The 23,225-nt window shown below is 37.3% G+C and overlaps 1 long non-coding RNA gene across 1 annotated transcript in view; it reads right to left on the bottom strand.

Moving 5' to 3' along the window:
- Positions 1-23,225, bottom strand: part of LOC144612945 (uncharacterized) — a 499,846-nt gene that overhangs the window by 234,686 nt on the left and 241,935 nt on the right. The window contains exon 2 of the long non-coding RNA XR_013550163.2: positions 10,163-10,273. This is a non-coding gene — a long non-coding RNA (uncharacterized LOC144612945). The remainder of the gene's footprint in view (positions 1-10,162; positions 10,274-23,225) is intronic.

Here is a 23,225-nt window from a genome sequence, read left to right as displayed (position 1 = left end):
TCTCCTGTGTTTTAATCAATGACATTTGATATGCAGGCTACTGCCTTGTGGACAATATTGCATTCTATAGCACACCATTTTTTACATTGTGAAGAAATTTTGTCTCCACTGTGGAATATCTAAATAGTTTCTAAATAAAGGAAAGTATCTGTTTGAGTAAAGTGTCTTTATGTTACAGTTGAAGGACCCAACCCATAGAGTGTCTTTTAATTAGCATTCAGCTAAAAATTTATAGAACAGCACTTGAACCCCGAAGTTCTGACTCCAAGTTGAATGCTTTTTATCCTATACTATGCTTCCATTTATTATAGTAGTTCATCAGCCAAAAAGGAAGTTTCCTGCCTGCCACTGAGCTGACAAATTTAATTAATTATTTGCATGTTCATTGAAAAAATATATTTGTTGAGTTTCTCTTGTAGTTTAATGTTAAATAAAACCATGCAGGGGCAAAATACCTGAAATCTGAAATTATATGAAGAATTACTTAGTTAAAATTATTTAAACAAAGATATAGGTGGCATGAGTATATGGAAAGAGGAGGTTAAGTTGGTTTAGGAAAATAAGACTCCTCAACGAACATTTAAGTTAAGACCTTAATGACAAGTAGGTGCCTTGAGGAAATTGAGATTGCTTTGGACATAACATTTGAGTCCAGAATTCATATGTTGAAATCCTAACTCCCAATGTAATGGTATTAGGAAGTGTTGCCTCTGGGAGGGGATTATGTCATAGGAGTGGAGCCTTCATGAAGGGAATGGTGCCCTTAGAAAAGAACCCCCAGAGAACTATCTCATCCTTTCTGCCACGTGAGGATACAGCAAAAACATGGCTGTTTAGAACCAGGAAGCTCGCCTTCATCAGATGCCAAATCTGCCAGCACCTTGATTTTGGATTTCCTAGCCTCCAGAACTATGTGAAATAAACTTTTGTTGTTTATAAGCAAACCAGTCTATGGTATTTTGTTATTCAGCCCATAATGATTAAGACACAGATGGACAGAATCTTTTCAGCAAGAAAAATAAGTTCATATAAGATCCTCATACATGAGGAAATCTTTGTACATTAGAAAAGAAAATGAAGTCCAATGCTAGTGAAATATAATGAGTGATGGGGCAGGACATGCTCATAGATAAAGAAAAGTTTGTCCCACATGCAACTTCCAAAAAGCACTCTCTTTATTGCTGCATGATGTAAATCTGCTCCCAAGTACCCAGGAGCAGTGATTACCTAGGATAGCTATTTCCCCTCGGTGCAGAGGCATTTTAAATTTCAATATATGATTCACAACTTGCCATTGCAAATGTTCCTGTATGGATGCCTATTGTGGTACCTAGAGATGGAGAAATGGGAACAGATAAATAACCTAGCTGTAGAGTTTTGGAACATGGTGTAAGACTTAATTTCCTCTGGATTTCCATAGAGAGAAAATTCAAAAAAGGAATAAACATGCAGCTACAGTCCAAAAGAAGAAAAAAAAAAGAGATACACACTTTAAATTAGAATGTTTTTAAACTATTCACTTTATAACCTGGCCATGCACTAAAGTCCCAGCAATTTTCATTATCAGAGAATTGAAAAGGTTCCAGCTGCTGAAGGGAATTTTTTTTCTCTTATTTTCTCTTACAGTGAAACTATGGGCCTTAGTTTTAATGCCTCATTCTCCCTGTTAGTTTCCTCTGTATTTGGGGACCAGAAATTTTTTATCCTAATTAATTGATTTTTTATTGATACTACCTGTTCTCTGAACTCTAAAGTTTATGAATTTTGTAAGTGTTGCATTCATTCTTTTCAATATTAGGAATACTAGAAAGACTATTTTTGCCCAAGGGTAACATTTCTTAGATATTTCTTACCAGTTATCTTCCTTTTATTTTGTTTAGGACTACTTTCTATGAAAGAATTATATGTATATATTCGTATACCTTTAAACTTTAATCATCATCCTAATTTCACAAAAGAACTATTTATAACCTAATTATGCAAAATTATTGGAGATGCAAATGTCAGCTCAGCAAAAGATAGTGTTTGACAAATGATTACATAGTCACTTAGTAATTGGATGAGAAAGTGGCGAATGCTACCACCTATTAACAGTACATCCTAATCCCTATCAGTACCATACATATTAAGGACTTATCCTGAAATAGAAAAACGCTCTGAAATAACTTATGAGTGCTGCATATCATATAGCTATCTGGCACATTGGAAAGCAACACAAAGCTAGAGAGAGCTGATAATGTCATTTCAGCATACGGCATCCATGTTCCCTAAACAATATCAAAGTCCAAGCTAAAGGATAAGAGATTAGTTCCCACAGAATGCAAGAAAACGCAATCATGCCCACAAAACCCATGTGCATAGACTGATCCTTCCATTGTCATGCTAGCTTTTGTAATTTATGAATGTCTTGGCTGACTCACTATATTGACATTAATCCTGACCTAGATTTTCCAATGTCAGGGGTAGTTCTGAACATACCTATGTACAACCACTTCCTACTATCTGTCAAAATAACCTATCATTTATTGAACACTAACTATGTGCTAGATACTTCATTCCCAATGTGGTACTCTTACCTCATATATTATACTATTTGATTTTAGTTTCACATATCTATAACTTAAAAATAAATGTATAAATGACTTACCTTAATGTATATAGAAAATATAGCTGGCCTTCTAAATTCAGGATATAATGCTATGATAACTAAAATCTCAGAACATAAGTTAAATAAAAACACTAAATAAGAGTGTAAGTGATAGGTATTCAGCAATGATTGTGGTGGTGTGTTTTTTCATCGGGAGGGACAGAATGAATGTTTGGACCACTTTTAGTTAGGTTAGAAGCTATGTATCTTCAATGCCTATATTTGTTAATTCAAAAAAGCTTTCTTACAGTTTTTCATACTTGCTGTGATCCCTTTCTTTGATTTGCTTCTTCATGGAGTCCCATTAGCCATACATAAAATCTTCATTGCCTATCTTTAATACTTGTCATTGTCATTTCTTTTTTAATTTCTTTTTTAATGTTTCACCTCTTATAACAGGTAGCTCTCAATGATTCCCACCTCTGGATATTCCCGTGTATCCCTGAAATGTAGGCTGGATATAGGGACTTCTAATAAATGGAATACAACAATAACAATTAGATGCCACTTCTGGGATTAGGTTATAAAAGACTATCGTTTCCACCTTCTTTGCCCCTCCTTCACTCTCTCATTTGTTCAGTTGGAGAGGCATACCTAGCAAGGAATTGATGTCTAGCCAATGACCAGAAAGGACGTGAGGCCTGCAAGAGATACAGGAATAAGCCTGAAAACTGACTTTCTCCTATTAAACCTTGAGATGACTACTCAGGATGATGTCTTGATTTCAGCCTCGTGAGAGACCCTGAGCTAGAAACAGCCAGTAAACTGTACACAATTTCTGTCTTGCACATACTGTGAAATAAATGTGGGGGTTTTTTTTTGTTTCATTTTGGGGTGATCTAAGCATCAATAAATAGTAGGCATTATTTTTGTCTTATGTGTCTTTACATTTCACTTCTAAAATTATTTTTTCTTTTATTTCTAGTTCTTTTTCCATGTTCAACTATCTCATACCAGAGTTTTTGAAACAATTTATATTGTTCTTTCATGTATTCATCATTTTCTTAATGTCTTTTAGTAACTTTGGAGGTTACAGTTTTAATGTTTTTTAGTCATGACTGTATTTAGTGCTACCTGTAAAAACATTTTGCTCCTCATTCTCTCTCTTTTTTTTTCAATGTTCATATTTGAGAGAGAGAGAGAGAGCACACAAGTAGGGGAGGGGCAGAGACAGATGGAGACAGACTCTGAAGCAGGCTCCAGTCTCTGAGCTGTCAGCACAGAGCTCAGTGAGGGGCCTGAAACCATGAACTGTGAGATCATAACCTGAGCTGAAGCTGGACCCTTAACCAACTGAGCAACCCAGGCGCCCCTCTCTTTTTATAATAAACATATAGAATTTGACCTTGATATTCACTGAGTGCTCATTTTTATATAAAGTTAGTTTTCATGAACTTTCTGAAAGCATATTCAAGGTAGCTTTCTTAGCACTTGCTGAGGGTCCTATGTACCCACTCACTCTCAGTGTGGGGATAAAAACTTTATTTTCAGTGACAATTCTCAAATTAGCCTACCAACCTTCCCAGTAAACTCCTTCTGGCTATTTTCAGGCTTGTCTTGTTTCCAGGTCTATAATATTCCATATTGCATTCCTCTACTTTCATACCAAATAAACCACATAACTTTGGTGGTTTTCCCTTACCACTTGTATATTGAGGCTTATGGGGATAACTTGTACTGAAATTCGTTGTAAGTATCCATGGCTTTTTTTATTTCTGCTATGTACCTTCTTTTATGTTTTTGTGTGGGATTCTCAGAAATTTTAAAACTCTGTCCTGCCACTACACTCATTGTTCCAAAGTCTGTACAGATTGTTCATGCAAATCCCATCTGCTACCTCTCTTTATGACCAAGAGTATACACTGCAAGAGGATAGGTGAGGTATAAGGTGGAAGGAAGAGAAGTTTGTTACAGTGAGGAAATACAGCTTAAATTTCTATAAAATATAACATCTAACAATTAATAACAATTAGCTGTAAAATGCCTCTTTTCCCAGCCCCTCTGATTAAATTCCCCGTGGCCTTTTGCTCAGTGAACATGCTCTATCTTCCAAATGAGTCTGTTGAGAATAGAATGCTAATTTGTTTAGGCACACAGATTTTAAGAATGTCATGGAAGGGGAAAAAGGGTATATTAACATTTGGTTTAACTGAAGAGAATGGACTATTTAAGTCCCTTACAGAAAAATCCAGGTTCCCACATACTTTCACTATAATAGATGGAATAGCACTAAAAAGCATAATTACCATTTCAGACATAAAAATATAATAAAAAGCAACACTGGAATCCTAGTTTCTCCCCCCTCAATCCCTTTATTCCTTGCCATGAGATCATTTAAAAGAGTTAGCAATGTTATCCAACAAATATTTAGCTGTAATACTGCATTTCCTTAGATATTCTTTTTTTTTATGATAATGTGGCAGAGAAATGGATACAGCATTCAATTACCAAAGTCAAAATGCATGATTGAGTGCCCCTCTAGGCAGTTGTCCATGCTCCTGGAAGAGACCTGCTTTCCAACGACTTCCTTCTCTCTCTGTATTTATGAGCCACTGCTCAGAATAGGAAATATATTTGTGCATCCCGTAAGAGCTGGAGGCAATGAGAAGGGGAGAATTTATGGCAATAAAAATGGAATGAACTTGTTTTAAAGCCAGGTCTTCTCTTTTAATTGTACATAAAAAATAAGAGTATGAGCAACACAGTGCTCAGAGTTCACACTATGATCTAGGCTGACTGCATTTTCATCTAAAATGCTCCTACACAATCACATCTACACTACAAACAACTTTTATTTCCAAAATCAATGGGTTTGAAAGCAAGTTTGGCATATTTTAAATGCATGTCTGTTGTGTGTGTGTTATATGAGTGTGTTTATGTTTGTGCTCACACATACTCAAGCATATAAATCTCTATACTTAAAAAAGGCCAAAGAGAAGAAATAAAAGAGTGAACCCATTTAGAACATATTTGACATTCAGCTGCTGAGGAATTTTCATTGATATCTTTAAAGGAAATAAAAAATATTAAACCTACTTTCCATTTGAGAAAGTATCATTCCACAAATCTTGAGGAAAACTGATGCCCATAAGGATATGGAAGGGCTTTATTTTTATTTTTATTTTTCAGTGAACTCAGGAAGAGGACAAGACAACCATAATACTATGTAATTGAACAACATCTTCTAGAAACAACATATTTAAATCTCTTATTTTTTCTTATGAAATTAAGCAAAAAAAAAATAATACTAAGTATTATCTAGTGTCAGCATTAATGATCTTGTCTTCAAGTTACAATCACTGTACATCAAAATTAATAGCAAAAGATTTAAAAACTGGAGGGTTTGCTCATTAACTAAACTGAAGAATAGAAATCCAAAGATAAAATGCAAATAGACATTGCTATATATTGACAACAATTTGAAAATTTGTATTTGGTCTTCAGATAGATAGCATGACTAAAATTTATATTTTTAACACATATTTTGGTTTATAAAGACTTCCATGTCAAACATATACATACACATAAATGCTGCGGTATAATGGTAAGTGTGCAATAAACATTTGTGAAATTATTTAATTTTAGCACATACACTCTTAAAGGGATACTTATTATCTAATCAAATATGTTCTATTCCTTGCAGTGACAAAGTTGTGTGGGGAAACAAATGTCATACATGTTATCCACAATAGCCAAAACACAGAAGCAACCTAAATTTCCATCAATGGATAAATGGATAAGGAAAATATGATATATTCACACAACTGACCATTATTCAGCCTTAAAAAAGAAGGAAATCCTGTCATTCGTGACAACATGGATAAACCTAGCAATATTATCTAACAAATCTTTAGCTGTTACACTGCATTTCCTTTTACATCATGTTGAGCGAAAGAAGTCAGACACAGAAAGACAAATGCTACATGATACCACTTACATGAGGAATCTAAAATTGTCAAACTCACGGGAACAGAGAGTAAAATGGTGGTTGTTCAGGATAGGATTAGGGGAAAATGAAATATTAATCAAAGAATACAGAGTTAGAGCTACACAAAATAAATAAGTCCTAGAGATCTACTGTACAGCATAAAGCCTATAGTTAATAACATTGTTAAACTACAATAAATACAATATTGTACTGTATACTTACAAATACTTAAAATTTACCAAGAGGGCAGATCTTATGTTAGTTTTTCTTATCACAAAAAATTATAATAAGTTGAAGAGGGTGGAAGGAAACTTTTGGAAGTGATAGATATGCTTATGGCATAGGCTGTAATCGTGGTTTTAGAGGTACATACTTATCTCCTAACTTTAACTTGGATTCATTACACGTGTACAGTTTTTGAATGTCAACCATACTCAGTAAAGTGGTGGAAAATATTTACCCATGACTAACCAGTTATAAAATACTTGCTATTTACACATGTAACAATAAATTCTATTTCCCATGTTATGTCACGATCTCTGTTGGTAGATCTTTCCTATATTTAACAATACAGTAAAAAAGTAATTCAAATTAATTTCAAAGAAAAATATCAAATATACAAAGATGTAGCATTTTATAAAGTCTCTAAGTGGGATATTGGATGTGATTGTTGAATGTCTTGAATTACTGATTTCATGAAAAATTCAGATCAGGTAAAACACTATCATTTAACAACTGAAGAATGAGAAGCCACGTGGATGATGTCACAGCAGGTGATTAAATAGCATAAGGATTTTAATATCAAAAAAGAAAATCCTCGTATATTTTTAATAAATTTTTATAACCATGCTATGACAGTTTAAAAAAGGAACATTTATGTTTTCTTATTTGTATCTCCTTATTTTTCTTTTCCTAAAAACAGCTCACAGCTTCATTTGGAATCTAAATTTTATTAAGTAAAAAATGAGACAGGGTGCTCACCATTCCTATTGAATACAGTACTGGATATCCTAGACAGAGCAATCACAAAAATATAGATAGAAAGATAGATAGGTAAACAGATAGATGGCATAAGAATTAGAAAGAATTAGAAAGATTAGAAAATCATGTGCAGATGGCATGATTTTATATATAGAAAATCCTAAAGACCACCAAAAAATGGTTAGATCCAATAAATCAGTGAATTTGTAGGATACAAAATTAACAAACAAAAATAGTAGTGTTTTTATGCACTAACAATGAATTATCTGAAAAAAAATTAAAATTGTCCCCTTTACAAGAGCAACAAATTGTAATTTAACCAGGGAGGAATAAATTTGTCCAAGGAGGTTAAAGACCTCTAAATTGAAAAGTGCAAACCACTGATGAAAGAAATTGAAGAATACACAAATAAATGTAAATATATCACCTGTATATAGATTGGAAGAATTAATTTGTTAAAATGTCCATACTAACCAATGTTATCTATAAATTCAATGCAATTCCCATCAAAATTCCAATGGTGTTTTTTACAGAAGTCGAAGAAACAATTCTACAACTCATATGGAACCACAAAAGAACTTAAGCAACCAAGGCAATACTGAGAAAGAAAAACAAAGCAGGAGGCATCATATTTCCTGATTTCAAGCTACATTATAAAGCTATAGTAATTAAAATAGTATGATACTGTCATAAAAACAAATTGATAGATAAGAATCAAGAGCCCAGAAATAAACCTAAATATAGATGTTCAACTAATATGTTCTTTAGTAATATTTACTCATTTGTTAAAGATAATGTCTCATTTTTTTCAAATTTATTAAAATATGTTGATGTCTGTTTTAGTGGAATCATCAAAGGAAGTGTTTTCTTACCAACTGTCCTCAGATATTTCCACAGTGCCCATTGGGAGGCCATTTTATCTATTAGGCTTCCATTTCATTAGTGTATAAAAGAAAGGATAATAAATAATATCTAATATCCCTTTTAAGTCTAGATTTTAATTAAATAATCCTGTCAATTATTTCATTATGATCTCCTCCACATGTGTTCTTTCTTAACATTCCCACAGCTGCCCCTTTAATTCATGCTTAGACTACACTACTTCATACCTTATATTTTTCCTGCCTTATTTTAACAGTCATTACAGAAAGATGTTACTGAGCCAATTTAGATGACAATGTCAAGAAATAAGCACACACTAATACAGTTACAAGTAATGCTTCCTACTTTAATTAATGATCATAAAAAAATTTTTGATTGCTGTTGGACAAAGACGTAAGAATTGCTTTAAGCTATAAAAACGCTCAAGCAAGCAATTTATCATAATGGTTGACAACATGAGTTTTGGAGTTAGACAGTCTTCAGATCAAACTTCAATTAAGTGTTAATTAAATGCATATCTTGGGGCAAGTTAAACCTCTCTAAGTCCTATTTTCGTTAACTGAAATAGTACTAATTAATATTACTTGGCTGATGGATTAAATAAGATACTACTTATGAGGTAAACACAGTGACTGCCCATAGCATAGAAATCATTCCATAACTAATGTGAGTTTCATGATAAAGCTAAGATTATGGTGTACTTTTCTTCTTTTTTAGTTCACATATAGTATATTTGCAAATGGATTGTTTCTTGCAGATGGGTGCTGAACCAAATTGAGTCCCACTGATTTGAACATTAAAAGACTTCTAAGTTAAAAAAAAAAAAGGCTTCTAAGTTAATCTGAAATACATTATTTGAAAAAATAAAACACTACATACACACACACACACACACACACACACACATGAATTAAGTGAAAGCCATTGTATTACAATTTCAGTAATATAAATCAATAATTTATAACCACTTCCCCCAAAATATGTTTTTAAAACATTTTATATGAGTTTAAAATTAACTGTTTTCTAATTCCCTGAAAATGTCTTAGAGTTCTCTGATAGTTTTCTAAGGCTTGAATGAAGGTTTTATCTGACAATTTTCAGGTGGAAAGAAGTTTATCAAGCAGTCAATTTATCCACATGAATAGTATGTATCAGTGTAATCAGGATGTATTCAAAATACGTGTCAATACAGATTCCTGGCAGCCAGTCATTAGCAACAATATGGCTGTTATTAATGCAAACCAACTGAATATCCTTAAATATTACAGATAGATACTTTTTCATCTCTCATTATCATTCATCACTCATATTACTCACCATTTGTATCACAATTCAGCTTTTTTTTTTTAAGGTTGAAAGTTGTATGTAGCTAACAGGCTCCCTTACATCATACTCTACTTAGAGATAAGACAAACAGATATCCCATTCACTCAAACCTGTAGCAATTTAACACTAGTAAATCATGCAGGGTCCCTTCAGGAAATACCACAGTCACATTTATAAGAAAATTACGAGGGATAGTGCAGAACCATGAAACCAGTAATTGTAAACCTGCTACAACGTCTAAGCCTGGAGAAACGGGACAAGAGATCCTCAGCATCTAGATGGAAAGTCCTATATGGAGGGTCATCTTTAGTGGAGCAGCGACATTTCATGGAAAAAAAAAAATACAGCTAGCCTGGAGCAACCTCCCAAGAAGGGATCCAGGGGACACAAAATCCTACCTTTCTCCTCTCTTCCTCTGATGCCATATGACTTCTTATTGACCGAACACTGTATGCAGTCAGAAATCAAGGGAGCTCAGTCTCCTCCACTGTGTCCATGAAGTTCAGATCCTTAAAGCAAAATACATAATTGAGATCACTAAAGAATAGATTTGGAGGGACAGAAAACAGGTACCCGATACAACTAGCTTGTCTTTTCCTATCTCATTTTCCTATCAAATATTTAACTCTGAGACCAAACAAAATTAAAGACGGTTTTAACCTAGGTTTTACTCTGATTTAAACCTTAACAAAAGGACAAATCTCTAAGAATAGAATAAATATGATACCATCTGTCATCTGAATTTTTCCCTTAGAAAGGTTAAATTTCTACTGTTCTTAATATTTAAACATTTACATTATAGGTTAATCCAGCCTTCAGACTGACATAGGAAGAGTGAAAAACTTAGATTCTCCAACCTACTACAGAGATGTGTTTTCCTTAAATCAAAAAGAGTTACTGCACGCTTTGAGTTGGGAAGGCATATTCAGTGCTCACATGAGTAATTGGTTCTGATGCTACCAGTTGAGTGCTCTTATGAATTTTAATAAAATATTATTAATTCCAAATGAGAGTAATCACTTTGCTGACATTTATTATTTAATGTCAGTCACTGACTCCATGCTTTGCCCTGTGGGGAAACAGCTATAAACTGCAGAAATAGTCCACTAGAAAATAAAGTTCCAAGATACAAATAGGGGAGTTAATGGAGCAGTAGAATTTTCTAATAGTCTGTGAACACAGTAACCATCTCCCAAGAACAGTGGTAGCTAAATGTTTTCTAGGAGACCAGGCACAGCTGGGTCCAGACAAAGTTGTTTATCAGGGAGGGAAATGAAAGAAATATACCTGGAATCTCCCAAACAAAAGAATCCAGTCCCTGTGAGGTCCATGGAGTTCAGGAGTGATGTTATTAAGGCATTGTAAGAATGAATTAAAAAAATCTAGAAATTAGTAAAGGCAATGGGGTGTTATAGGACAATTCTGCTTGTGGTGAACAAAAGTGTATTTTATAATGACAACCAGATAATTCTCCACACAATCTAAAAATCTCACAGTAAAATCAAATGAGAAAAGCATCTCTGGATCTCATGACTACCCTTAAATAATTGGTGTAAGGAAGGCCAGGTGATCAGGTTAAAACATCAAAGAACCAGTATTGAGGATCTGCTGTCAGAAAGATCATTCTGCACCTGCTACCCCAATAAGCCAATACTATAGTCTTCTTTAGAGCGGTATGCATTTATTTCCTTATTGAATAAACTGTCTAGTTCTAGAAAATCCAAGCCAGGAAGTTTGGGAATCAAGACATGTTGGGGCGCCTGGGTGGCTCAGTCAGTTGAGCACCCAACTTTGGCTCAGGTCATGATCTCACAGTTTGTGAGTTCTAGGCCCACATCCGGCTCGCTGATGCCAGCACAAGTGCCCACTTCAAATCCTCTGTCCTCCTCTCTCTGCCACTCGCCTGCTTGTGCTCTCCCTCCATCTCTTTCCCTCTCTCTCAAAAATAAACAATTTTTTTAAAAAAACTTAAAAAAAAAAAAGACATGGACTACATGTCAAATAGTGTATATTTGATTGAATTTCCACTCTCAGAATGAAATGCATTGTATTACCTGTTATGCATCAAACTCTGAACCCTTCTTAGACAGCCTTAGAGATTCATCATTGACCCAGTGACATTACTCCGGATTAGAATTCTTCCAGAAGGGATAGCTTCATTGAAAACCCTCTTGGGCCACGGGTGATCAAATATTCAAGAATTACCTAGGAAAGCCAAAATCCCCCTTGGGCCTTTCCAAGGGCTCAAAGCCTTCATTTTTCTCATGTCTATTCAACTTTGAAAAATGATCAACAGAGTAGAATCTACTAGGTTAAGATATTGACTAATCCTGTCTTCTTCACCTTATGACAAGTACAGAAAAGTAAATGATTCTGTAAAAGAAAAACAGAAATATCTGCTTTCAACAACCTGAACTTTTTGAGAAATTTACATTAGGTGGGGCTTAGGACTGAAATTTTAACTCTTAGAAGGGACTGTGTCTAAACCATTTACATGATCAATTCCTGACAGAAATATTAGGTAATCTGATAACTATGTAAGTATACTCTGTGTCTAAATCCTCACTGCAGCCACAAGGGGAAACAGGAGTCATATCAGAAAGCAGTTGGAGGAGCTTAGACATCCACTTCAATGAAAGCCCAAATGAAAGCTCAAATTTAGTACCAGTTTCAAAGGACAAATAGGAAACTCAGAAATATTGATGTTACACAGAGTGTAGATACAGGGAGTAAACTAAAATCTCTACTTGTTTAAGTAAAAGTGATTTTTTAAAGCATCAACCAAAATGTCCCTAAATTTTCAAGGCCTGCACAACACACAAGAAATAGTAAAAGCTGGTTCCGGAAGATGGCGGCGTAGGAGGACGCGGGGTCCTGCCGATCACTTAGATTCCACCTACACCTGCCTAAAGAACCCAGAAAACCGCCAGAGGATTAGCAGAAGGGAGTCTCCGGAGTCAAGCGCAGACTAGAGGCCCACGGAAGAGGGTAGGAAGGGCGGCGAGGCGGTGCGCGCTCCACGGACTGGCGGGAGGGAGCCGGGGCGGAGGGGCGGCTCGCCGGCCAAGCAGAGCCCCCGAGTCTGGCTGGCAAAAGCGGAGGGGCCTGACGGACTGTGTTCCGACAGCAAGCGCGACTTAGCGTCTGGGAGGTCATAAGTTAACAGCTCTGCTCGGAAAGCGGGAAGGCTGGAGGACAAAGGGAGGGAGAGCTGCTGAGCCCCCGGACGGCAGAGCTCAGCTTGGCGGGGAACAAAGGCGCCAGCGCCATCTCCCCCGCCCATCCCCCAGCCAAAATCCCAAAGGGAACCAGTTCCTGCCAGGGAACTTGCTCGCTCCGTGCAAACACCCAACTCTGTGCTTCTGCGGAGCCAAATCTCCGGCAGCGGATCTGACTCCCTCCCGCTGCCACAGGGCTCCTCCTGAAGTGGATCACCTAAGGAGAAGCGAGCTAAGCCTGCCCCTCCAGCCCCCGTGCACCTTGCCTACCCACCCCAGCTAATACGCCAGATCCCCAGCAACACAAGCCTGGCAGTGTGCAAGTAGCCCAGACGGGACACGCCACCCCACAGTGAATCCCGCCCCTAGGAGAGGGGAAGAGAAGGCACACACCAGTCTGACTGTGGCCCCAGCAGTGGGCTGGGGGCAGACATCGGGTCGGACTGCGGCCCCGCCCACTAACTCCAGTTATACACCACAGCACAGGGGAAGTGCCCTGCAGGTCCTCACCACGCCAGGGACTCTCCAAAATGACCAAACGGAAGAATTCCCCTCAGAAGAATCTCCAGGAAATAACAACAGCTAATGAACTGATCAAAAAGGATTTAAATAATATAACAGAAAGTGAATTTAGAATAATAGTCATAAAATTAATCGCTGGGCTTGAAAACAGTATACAGGACAGCAGAGAATCTCTTGCCACAAAGATCGAGGGACTAAGGAACAGTCATGAGGAGTTGAAAAACGCTTTAAACGAAATGCAAAACAAAATGGAAACCACGATGGCTCGACTTGAAGAGGCAGAGGAGAGAATAGGTGAACTAGAAGATAAAGTTATGGAGAAAGAGGAAGCTGAAAGAAAGAGAGATAAAAAAATCCAGGAGTATGAGGGGAAAATTAGAGAACTAAGTGATAGACTAAAAAAAAATAATATACGCATAATTGGTATCCCAGAGGAGGAAGAGAGAGGGAAGGGTGCTGAAGGGGTACTTGAACAAATTATAGCTGAGAACTTCCCTGAACTGGGGAAGGAAAAAGGCATTGAAATCCAAGAGGCACAGAGAACTCCCTTCAGACGTAACTTGAATCGATCTTCTGCACGACATATCATAGTGAAACTGGCAAAATACAAGGATAAAGAGAAAATTCTGAAAGCAGCAAGGGATAAACGTGCCCTCACATATAAAGGGAGACCTATAAGACTCGTGACTGATCTCTCCTTTGAAACTTGGCAGGCCAGAAAGGCTTGGCACGATATCTACAGTGTGCTAAACAGAAAAAATATGCAGCCGAGAATCCTTTATCCAGCAAGTCTGTCATTTAGAATAGAAGGAGAGATAAAGGTCTTCCCAAACAAACAAAAACTGAAGGAATTTGTCACCACTAAATCAGCCCTACAAGAGATCCTAAGGGGGATCCTGTGAGACAAAGTACCAGAGACATCACTACAAGCATAAAACATACAGACATCACAATGACTCTAAACCCATATCTTTCTATAATAACACTCAATGTAAATGGATTAAATGCACCAACCAAAAGACATACGGTATCAGAATGGATAAAAAAACAAGACCCATCTATTTGCTGTCTACAAGAGACTCATTTTAGATCTGAGGACACCTTTAGATTGAGAGTAGGGGATGGAGAACTATTTATCATGCTCCTGGAAGCCAAAAGAAAGCTGGAGTAGCCATACTTATATCAGACAAACTAGACTTTAAATTAAAGGCTGTAACAAGAGATGAAGAAGGGCATTATATAATAATCACAGGGTCTATCCACCAGGAAGAGCTAACTATTATAAATGTCTATGCGCCAAATACCCGAGCCCCCAGATATATAAAACAATTACTCATAAACATAAGCAACCTTATTGATAAGAATGTGGTCATTGCAGGGGACTTTAACACCCCACTTACAGAAATGGATAGATCATCTAGACACACAGTCAATAAAGAAACAAGGGCCCTGAATGATACATTGGATCAGATGGACTTGACAGATATATTTAGAACTCTGCATCCCAAAGCAACAGAATATACTTTCTTCTCGAGTGCACATGGAACATTCTCCAAGATAGATCATATACTGGGTCACAAAACAGCCCTTCATAAGTTTACAAGAATTGAAATTATACCATGCATACTTTCAGACCACAGTGCTATGAAGCTTGAAATCAACCACAGGAAAAAGTCTGGAAAACCTCCAAAAGCATGGAGGTTAAAGAACACCCTACTAACGAATGAGTGGGTCAACCAGCCAATTCTAGAAGAAATTAAAACATATATGGAAACAAACGAAAATGAAAATACAACAATCCAAACGCTTTGGGATGCAGCGAAGGCAGTCCTGAGAGGAAAATACATTGCAATCCAGGCCTATCTCAAGAAACAAGAAAAATCCCAAATACAAAATCTAACAGCACACCTAAAGGAAATAGAAGCAGAACAGCAAAGGCAGCCTAAACCCAGCAGAAGAAGAGAAATAATAAAGATCAGAGCAGAAATAAACAATATAGAATCTAAAAAAACTGTAGAGCAGATCAACGAAACCAAGAGTTGGTTTTTTGAAAAAATAAACAAAATTGACAAACCTCTAGCCAGGCTTCTCAAAAAGAAAAGGGAGATGACCCAAATAGATAAAATCATGAATGAAAATGGAAGGATTACAACCAATCCCTCAGAGATACAAACAATTATCAGGGAATACTATGAAAAATTATATGCCAGCAAATTGGACAACCTGGAAGAAATGGACAAATTTCTAAACACCCACACTCTTCCAAAACTCAATCAGGAGGAAATAGAAAGCTTGAACAGACCCATAACCAGCGAAGAAATTGAATCGGTTATCAAAAATCTCCCAACAAATAAGAGTCCAGGACCAGATGGCTTCCCAGGGGAGTTCTACCAGACATTTAAAGCAGAGGTAATACCTATCCTTCTCAAGCTATTCCAAGAAATAGAAAGGGAAGGAAAACTTCCAGACTCATTCTATGAAGCCAGTATTACTTTGATTCCTAAACCAGACAGAGACCCAGTAAAAAAAGAGAACTACAGGCCAATATCCCTGATGAATATGGATGCAAAAATTCTTAATAAGATACTAGCAAATCGAATTCAACAGCATATAAAAAGAATTATTCACCATGATCAAGTGGGATTCATTCCTGGGATGCAGGGCTGGTTCAACATTCGCAAATCGATCAACGTGATACATCACATTAACAAAAAAAAAGAGAAGAACCATATGATCCTGTCAATCGATGCAGAAAAGGCCTTTGACAAAATCCAGCACCCTTTCTTAATAAAAACCCTTGAGAAAGTCGGGATAGAAGGAACATACTTAAAGATCATAAAGGCCATTTATGAAAAGCCCACAGCTAACATCATCCTCAACGGGGAAAAACTGAGAGCTTTTTCCCTGAGATCAGGAACACGACAGGGGTGCCCACTGTCACCGCTGCTGTTTAATATAGTGCTGGAAGTTCTAGCATCAGCAATCAGACAACAAAAGGAAATCAAAGGCATCAAAATTGGCAAAGATGAAGTCCAGCTTTCGCTTTTTGCAGATGACATGATATTATACATGGAAAATCCGATAGACTCCACCAAAAGTCTGCTAGAACTGATACATGAATTCAGCAAAGTTGCAGGATACAAAATCAACGTGCAGAAATCAGTTGCATTCTTATACACTAACAATGAAGCAACAGAAAGACAAATGAAGAAACTGATCCCATTCACAATTGCACCAAGAAGCATAAAATACCTAGGAATAAATCTAACCAAAGATGTAAAAGATCTGTATGCTGAAAACTATAGAAAGCTTATGCAGGTAATTGAAGAAGATATAAAGAAATGGAAAGACATTCCCTGCTCATGGATTGGAAGAATAAATATTGTCAAAATGTCAATACTACCCAAAGCTATCTACACATTCAATGCAATCCCAATCAAAATTGCACCAGCATTCTTCTCGAAACTAGAACAAGCAATCCTAAAATTCATATGGAACCACAAAAGGCCCTGCATAGCCAAAGTAATTTTGAAGAAGAAGACCAAAGCAGGAGGCATCACAATCCCAGACTTTAGCCTCTACTACAAAGCTGTCATCATCAAGTCAGCATGGTATTGGCATAAAAACAGACACATAGACCAATGGAATAGAATAGAAACCCCAGAACTAGACCCACAAACGTATGGCCAACTCATCTTTGACAAAGCAGGAAAGAACATCCAATGGAAAAAAGACAGTCTCTTTAACAAATGGTGCTGGGAGAACTGGACAGCAACATGCAGAAGGTTGAAACTAGACCACTTTCTCACACCATTCACAAAAATAAACTCAAAATGGATAAAGGACCTGAATGTGAGACAGGAAACCATCAAAACCTTAGAGGAGAAAGCAGGAAAAGACCTCTCTGACCTCAGCCGTAGCAATCTCTTACTCGGCACATCCCCAAAGGCAAGGGAATTAAAAGCAAAAGTGAATTACTGGGACCTTATGAAGATAAAAAGCTTCTGCACAGCAAAGGAAACAACCAACAAAACTCAAAGGCAACCAACGGAATGGGAAAAGATATTTGCAAATGACACATCGGACAAAGGGCTAGTATCCAAAATCTATAAAGAGCTCATCAAACTCCACACCCGAAAAACAAATAACCCAGTGAAGAAATGGGCAGAAAACATGAATAGACACTTCTCTAAAGAAGACATCCGGATGGCCAACAGGCACATGAAAAGATGTTCAACGTCGCTCCTTATCAGGGAAATACAAATCAAAACCACACTCAGATACCACCTCACGCCAGTCAGAGTGGCCAAAATGAAGAAATCAGGAGACTATAGATGCTGGAGAGGATGTGGAGAAACAGGAACCCTCTTGCACTGTTGGTGGGAATGCAAATTGGTGCAGCCGCTCTGGAAAGCAGTGTGGAGGTTCCTCAGAAAATTAAAAATAGACCTACCCTATGACCCAGCCATAGCACTGCTAGGAATTTATCCAAGGGATACAGGAGTACTGATGCATAGGGGCACCTGTACCCCAATGTTTATAGCGGCACTCTCAACAATAGCCAAATTATGGAAAGAGCCTAAATGTCCATCAACTGATGAATGGATAAAGAAATTGTGGTTTATATACACAATGGAATACTACGTGGCAATGAGAAAAAATGAAATATGGCCTTTTGTAGCAACATGGATGGAACTGGAGAGTGTGATGCTAAGTGAAATAAGCCATACAGAGAAAGACAGATACCATATGGTTTCACTCTTATGTGGATCCTGAGAAACATAACAGAAACCCATGGGGGAGGGGAAGGAAAAAAAAAAAAAAAAAAAAAAAAAAGGAGGTTAGAGTGGGAGAGAGCCAAAGCATTAGAGACTGTTAAAAACTGAGAACAAACTGAGGGTTGATGGGGGGTGGGAGGGAGGGCAGGGTGGGAGGGAGGGCAGGGTGGGTGATGGGTATTGAGGAGGGCACCTTTTGGGATGAGCACTGGGTGTTGTATGGAAACCAATTTGACAGTAAATTTCATATATTAAAAAATAAAAAAAAAAAGAAATAGTAAAAGCTTGCTAAGTCATAATTAACATTTTTAGTGATACACTTATCTAAACTTATGTTTTTAGATTTGTCACCAAGACTTTCATAGAGCAGATAGACAAAAAACCTATCTTTATAGCCAGGTAGAATTCCTTCACTTAAAGGTACTTTAGTGGAGGGAGGGCTGGGTGGCTCAGTCAGTTAAGCATCCGACTTCAGTTCAGGCCATGATCTCATAGCTCCTGAAGCCCCGTGTCAGGTTCTGTGTTGACAGCTCAGAGCTTGGAGATTCCTTTGGACTCTGTGTCTCTGGTTCTCTCTGCCCCTCCCCAACTTGTGCTCTGTCTCTCTCTCTCTCAAAAATAAATAAACATTAAAAAATTTTTTTGGTAAAAAAGGTATTATAGTGGATATATAATGTTATTGGTTCTCAATCTTCACTATGCATAATAATCAGCTTAGAAAATTAAAAGAAATGGTATTCTGGGGCTCCTGGGTGGCTCAGTCATTAGAAGTCCAACTTCAGCTCAGCTCATGATCTCGCGGTTCCTGGGTTCAAGCCCGGAGGCGAGCTCTGTGCTGACAGCTTGGAGCCTGGAGCCTGCTTCGGATTTCTGTGTCTTCCTCTCTCTCTGCCCCTCCCCCACTCACACTCTGTCTCTCTCTCAAAAATAAAAACAAATACGTTAAAAAAAATTAAAAAAAATAAAAGGAGGGGCGCCTGGGTGGCTCAGTCGGTTAAGCGTTCGACTTCGGCTCAGGTCGCGATCTCGTGGTCCGTGAGTTCGAGCCCGGCATCAGGCTCTGTGCTGACTGCTCAGAGCCTGGAGCCTGTTTCAGATTCTGTGTCTCCCTCTCTCTCTGACCCTCCCCCGTTCATGCTCTGTCTCTCTCTGTCTCAAAATAAATAAACGTTAAAAAATTAAAAAAAAAAATAAAAATAAAAACAAATAAAATAAGCATTAAAAAAAAAGAAGAAAAGAAATGGTATCCTGGCTCCACTCTTGATGGTTCCGGCTCAATTGCTCTGGAATGGGGCTAGTCACTAGTATTTTTTGTGTTCCCAACATAATTTGGTTGCACAATGAATGCTGATAACCACTGGTCTAGTTGAACCTGAATCACCCATTTCATAAGGAAGAGAGGGGCTATGGAATTTATGTGATCCACACAAAATCTACTGTTAGGAGAAAGAACACCATATTTGTGTTCAGAGATATGGTCAGATTTGGTCAGAGATATGGATTAGAGTCATGTCTCTCTTGCTGAATAATAATGTGAAATCGTGCAAATCACATCAACTTTCAGTTTTGGGTTACTCATAAGGAAAATGAAGAAAAATGCATGCTTGACTTATTTCACAGGGTTTTTAAGGGATCATCATAAAACTAAGCAACATATACTATGTAAAATTGCTTTGTAAAAGGAAAGTAATACACACTTATTAGGGATAACTGTTACATGTAGTAAAGGCAAGATCAGAAGATTCTGCTATCTTCTGATTCTGTAAATTTTAAACAATTCCTTTTTTTTTTATCAGAGACATATTACACTACTAGTTATCAGGCATCATACAAATCAGCACATAGTATTAACTAGCTTATCCCCATGCAGTGGTAATTAATTTTCATAATCATGACCCAGATGCTCCATAAGCTCACTATTCAAACTATGGTTGGTCCAAGAACCAGCAGCATTGACCTCACCAGGCAGCTTACTAGAAATGCATACCATGCCTCATCTGCATCTTCTGTTTAACAATGTCTCCAGGTGATCTGAGGCACATGAAAATTTGAAAAGTCCCATTTTATGAGATCTCAAATGTCTTTGGATGATGAAACCAGGTCTGGTGCCATTTGAGCAATTATTTTTCCATTTTAATTCATCAAAAACTAGAAGTGCATTTAATATATGTGCGTAAAGAAGTGTGATTCCATCTGAAACTACTGGATTAAGTAAATGTTCCTTTTCTCTGTTTAAGCTGAAGAAAGCATTACATTAATTTAATCAAACTCTCTTTAGATTTCTCTTCATAATAATCAATTCTTAGCAGCAATTTAGATACATTTGAACTAATCACTATTAGGTCCTGTGGAGGCTTAGGAATTTAGCATTGTCATTTTAAATGAGATTTTGTGAACAGAAGTGATTAGACTCTATAAGATCAAAGTCCCTCATTGACTAATACTTTCCTTTTTCCCATTCTCCAGAGCCACAGACTCATTTTATCCAGTCCAGGTTGAAACTAATTTGTGATTCTAAGGGGTGACCAAAACATGCAGTTTATTATTTGGATTACATTTTTTTTAAGTTTATTTATTTTTGACAGAGGGAGAGGCAGAGAATGAGCAGGGGAGAGGCAGAGAGAGATGGAGACACAGACTCGGAAGCAGGCTCCAGGCTCTGAGTTGTCAGCACAGAGCCTGATGTGGGGCTCGAACTCACAAACTGCGAGATCATGACCTGAGCTGAAGTCAGATGCTTAACCAACTGAGCCACCCAGGCGCCCCTGGATTACATTTTCTTAGGGAAGATGAATTCTTGGTGATTTTAATTCAATCAGAATATCGCAATTTGGGAGGAGTTCATGGAGCAGAATATGGTCTCATTATTCAGACTTAAAAAAAAAAGGAAAGAAAATAAGTAAATAGTTTTGTCTCTTTTTTTTTTTTCTTCAAAGATGCTATGCTCCAGTTAATTACCTTGTCTTAAGTCATTCCCTAGGCTCTGCACAAATTAGGAGTGTCTGAGTGGAGATTAAATAAGGTGAAATCTTAACAAATGGCAGTTACATCAGTCACTCAGCCATCACACAGATCTTGCATACTGAGTGGCTGGAAATTTTCCTGCAACCCCAGATTTCCCTCCACATCTAATTGGGTGTAAATTGGTGCCTATTTATAGTCAATCTATGAATAGATGTCAGTCCAAAAGTGTCATGGGCTTGAGGTGTATTTCAAGAGGCTTATGATGAATTTGTTTCCACTGGAGGTAATGATTTTTGAAAAGTGTGGCCACAACACGTGAACAGGGCAACAAGATGTGGCAGGAAAGATGTTTCCTACAACATCTTTTCCACCTTTTGTGAAATGAGCCAGCAGTAAGGAAATTCAAAGTGATCCACAGGGCTCTGGCAGAGGAAGGCAGGTAGGGGCTCCTGCTTTGTGCAAGTGTCAATTTCACTTAGGAAGGTCTAAGCACAGAGACAGAATCCAAGGCTCAGACATAAGGTAAAAGCCTGCTCCGGAGAATGAATTTCTTGAATGTATTTCATCCCCCACGTCCACCCCAAGGAAGTTACTGATTGTCAGCTATTAAGCATAGGTAGCTAGTCAATATTTCTGGCATAGTTCTCTGGAATGCAACTTGTAGTGAATGAATTAAATAATGCAAAATGTGCAGCCTTACTGCTAGAAATAACATAATCAGCTTTGAATAGAGCCAGGCCTGTTTTACATTAATTTATGTAAGTCTATATCATGTAATATGTCCTTTTCAATTCAATACTGCATGGAGCTGTATCTTTTTTTTTTTTTTTTTCACTTTCTACAGGAATATTTCATGCTAAGGCAACAAGAAATGCTCACTGGTACATTCACCAACTTTGTCACTTTGATTATGTTTTCAATGAATTTCTCCCTAGCGGTATTTCTCCCTGTGCTTCCTCATCCCTATTCCAGTCAGAAGGACTTATCTCTGCCAGGGACATAGAAGCATGCTGTACAAACACATGCTTTATGGCTAGATGCGTGTTCCTCCTCAGTTTATAGACAAAGAGATGATCTATCAGATGTAGTGCCTGAAGATGACGGAATGGGCATTTACAATTGACAATAAAAAAAGTCTAAAATGCTCAGAAGTTTCCCTGGACATGGAAAAGTCTCTAAAAGTTTTCACTTTTCAGCAAACACTATTATGGAGTACTTGAGAGTTCCTATACACAATTCACTCTAATTAGCTAGGTTTCATAGGGCACGAAAACACAATTATTCTAGCTTCAGGCAGAGTATAACAGAAAGAGAATCAACCAGACAGGTTTCTGTTTCCATTCCTGGCTCTGGCACCTACAAAATATCCTCAGATCCTTTGATATCCTCACTTATAAAATGTCCACCTTGGTGTGGCTACTGCAATGAAAAACTGAAACGATAGAACACATCTAGAATAGTGCCCAGTGCACAATAACTTCTTCAGTAACTGCCATTTTCTTATTTCTAAAATAGTTCACAGTATTGTCAAGAAGACAGAAGGACATGAACTGTGTGCAAATTAACACAACATAAGGATAGGCTATGGAAATATACTAAAGGATACAATGTGAATGCCCATATGCTGTTTGTGACTGATAATTCTGAGACCCCCATCGAGACTGATTTGAGGTTCTAAGTTGATTTTGAGTTTACTAAGTATCATTGAAAAATAGAGTGTCACAGAAACTCAAGCTATGCGTCCAGATTTTTTCTAGACCTTCTTGTCTGCCAATTCATGAATCTAGCATCCCACACTGAAAAAGCTGTTGCTCCTGGAAAATAAAATTAAATTTTGATCTGGAATTTTTGTTTTCAATGAAGGGTTCATCAATCCCATTTCTAGCCAACATCTTCTGGGACATATGTATATAACAGTACCTCAGCTCCTTAGAAGGAATGTACACTCATAAACACAGCATATGCCAACCCAGCATAGC

This window comes from Panthera onca, chromosome D1 (genome assembly GCF_046562875.1).
Source record: "Panthera onca isolate mPanOnc1 chromosome D1, mPanOnc1 haplotype 2, whole genome shotgun sequence".
NCBI lineage: Eukaryota > Metazoa > Chordata > Mammalia > Carnivora > Felidae > Panthera > Panthera onca.
The sequence above is the reverse complement of the archived record's forward strand: the minus strand, read 5'-3'. Positions and strand labels throughout refer to the sequence as shown.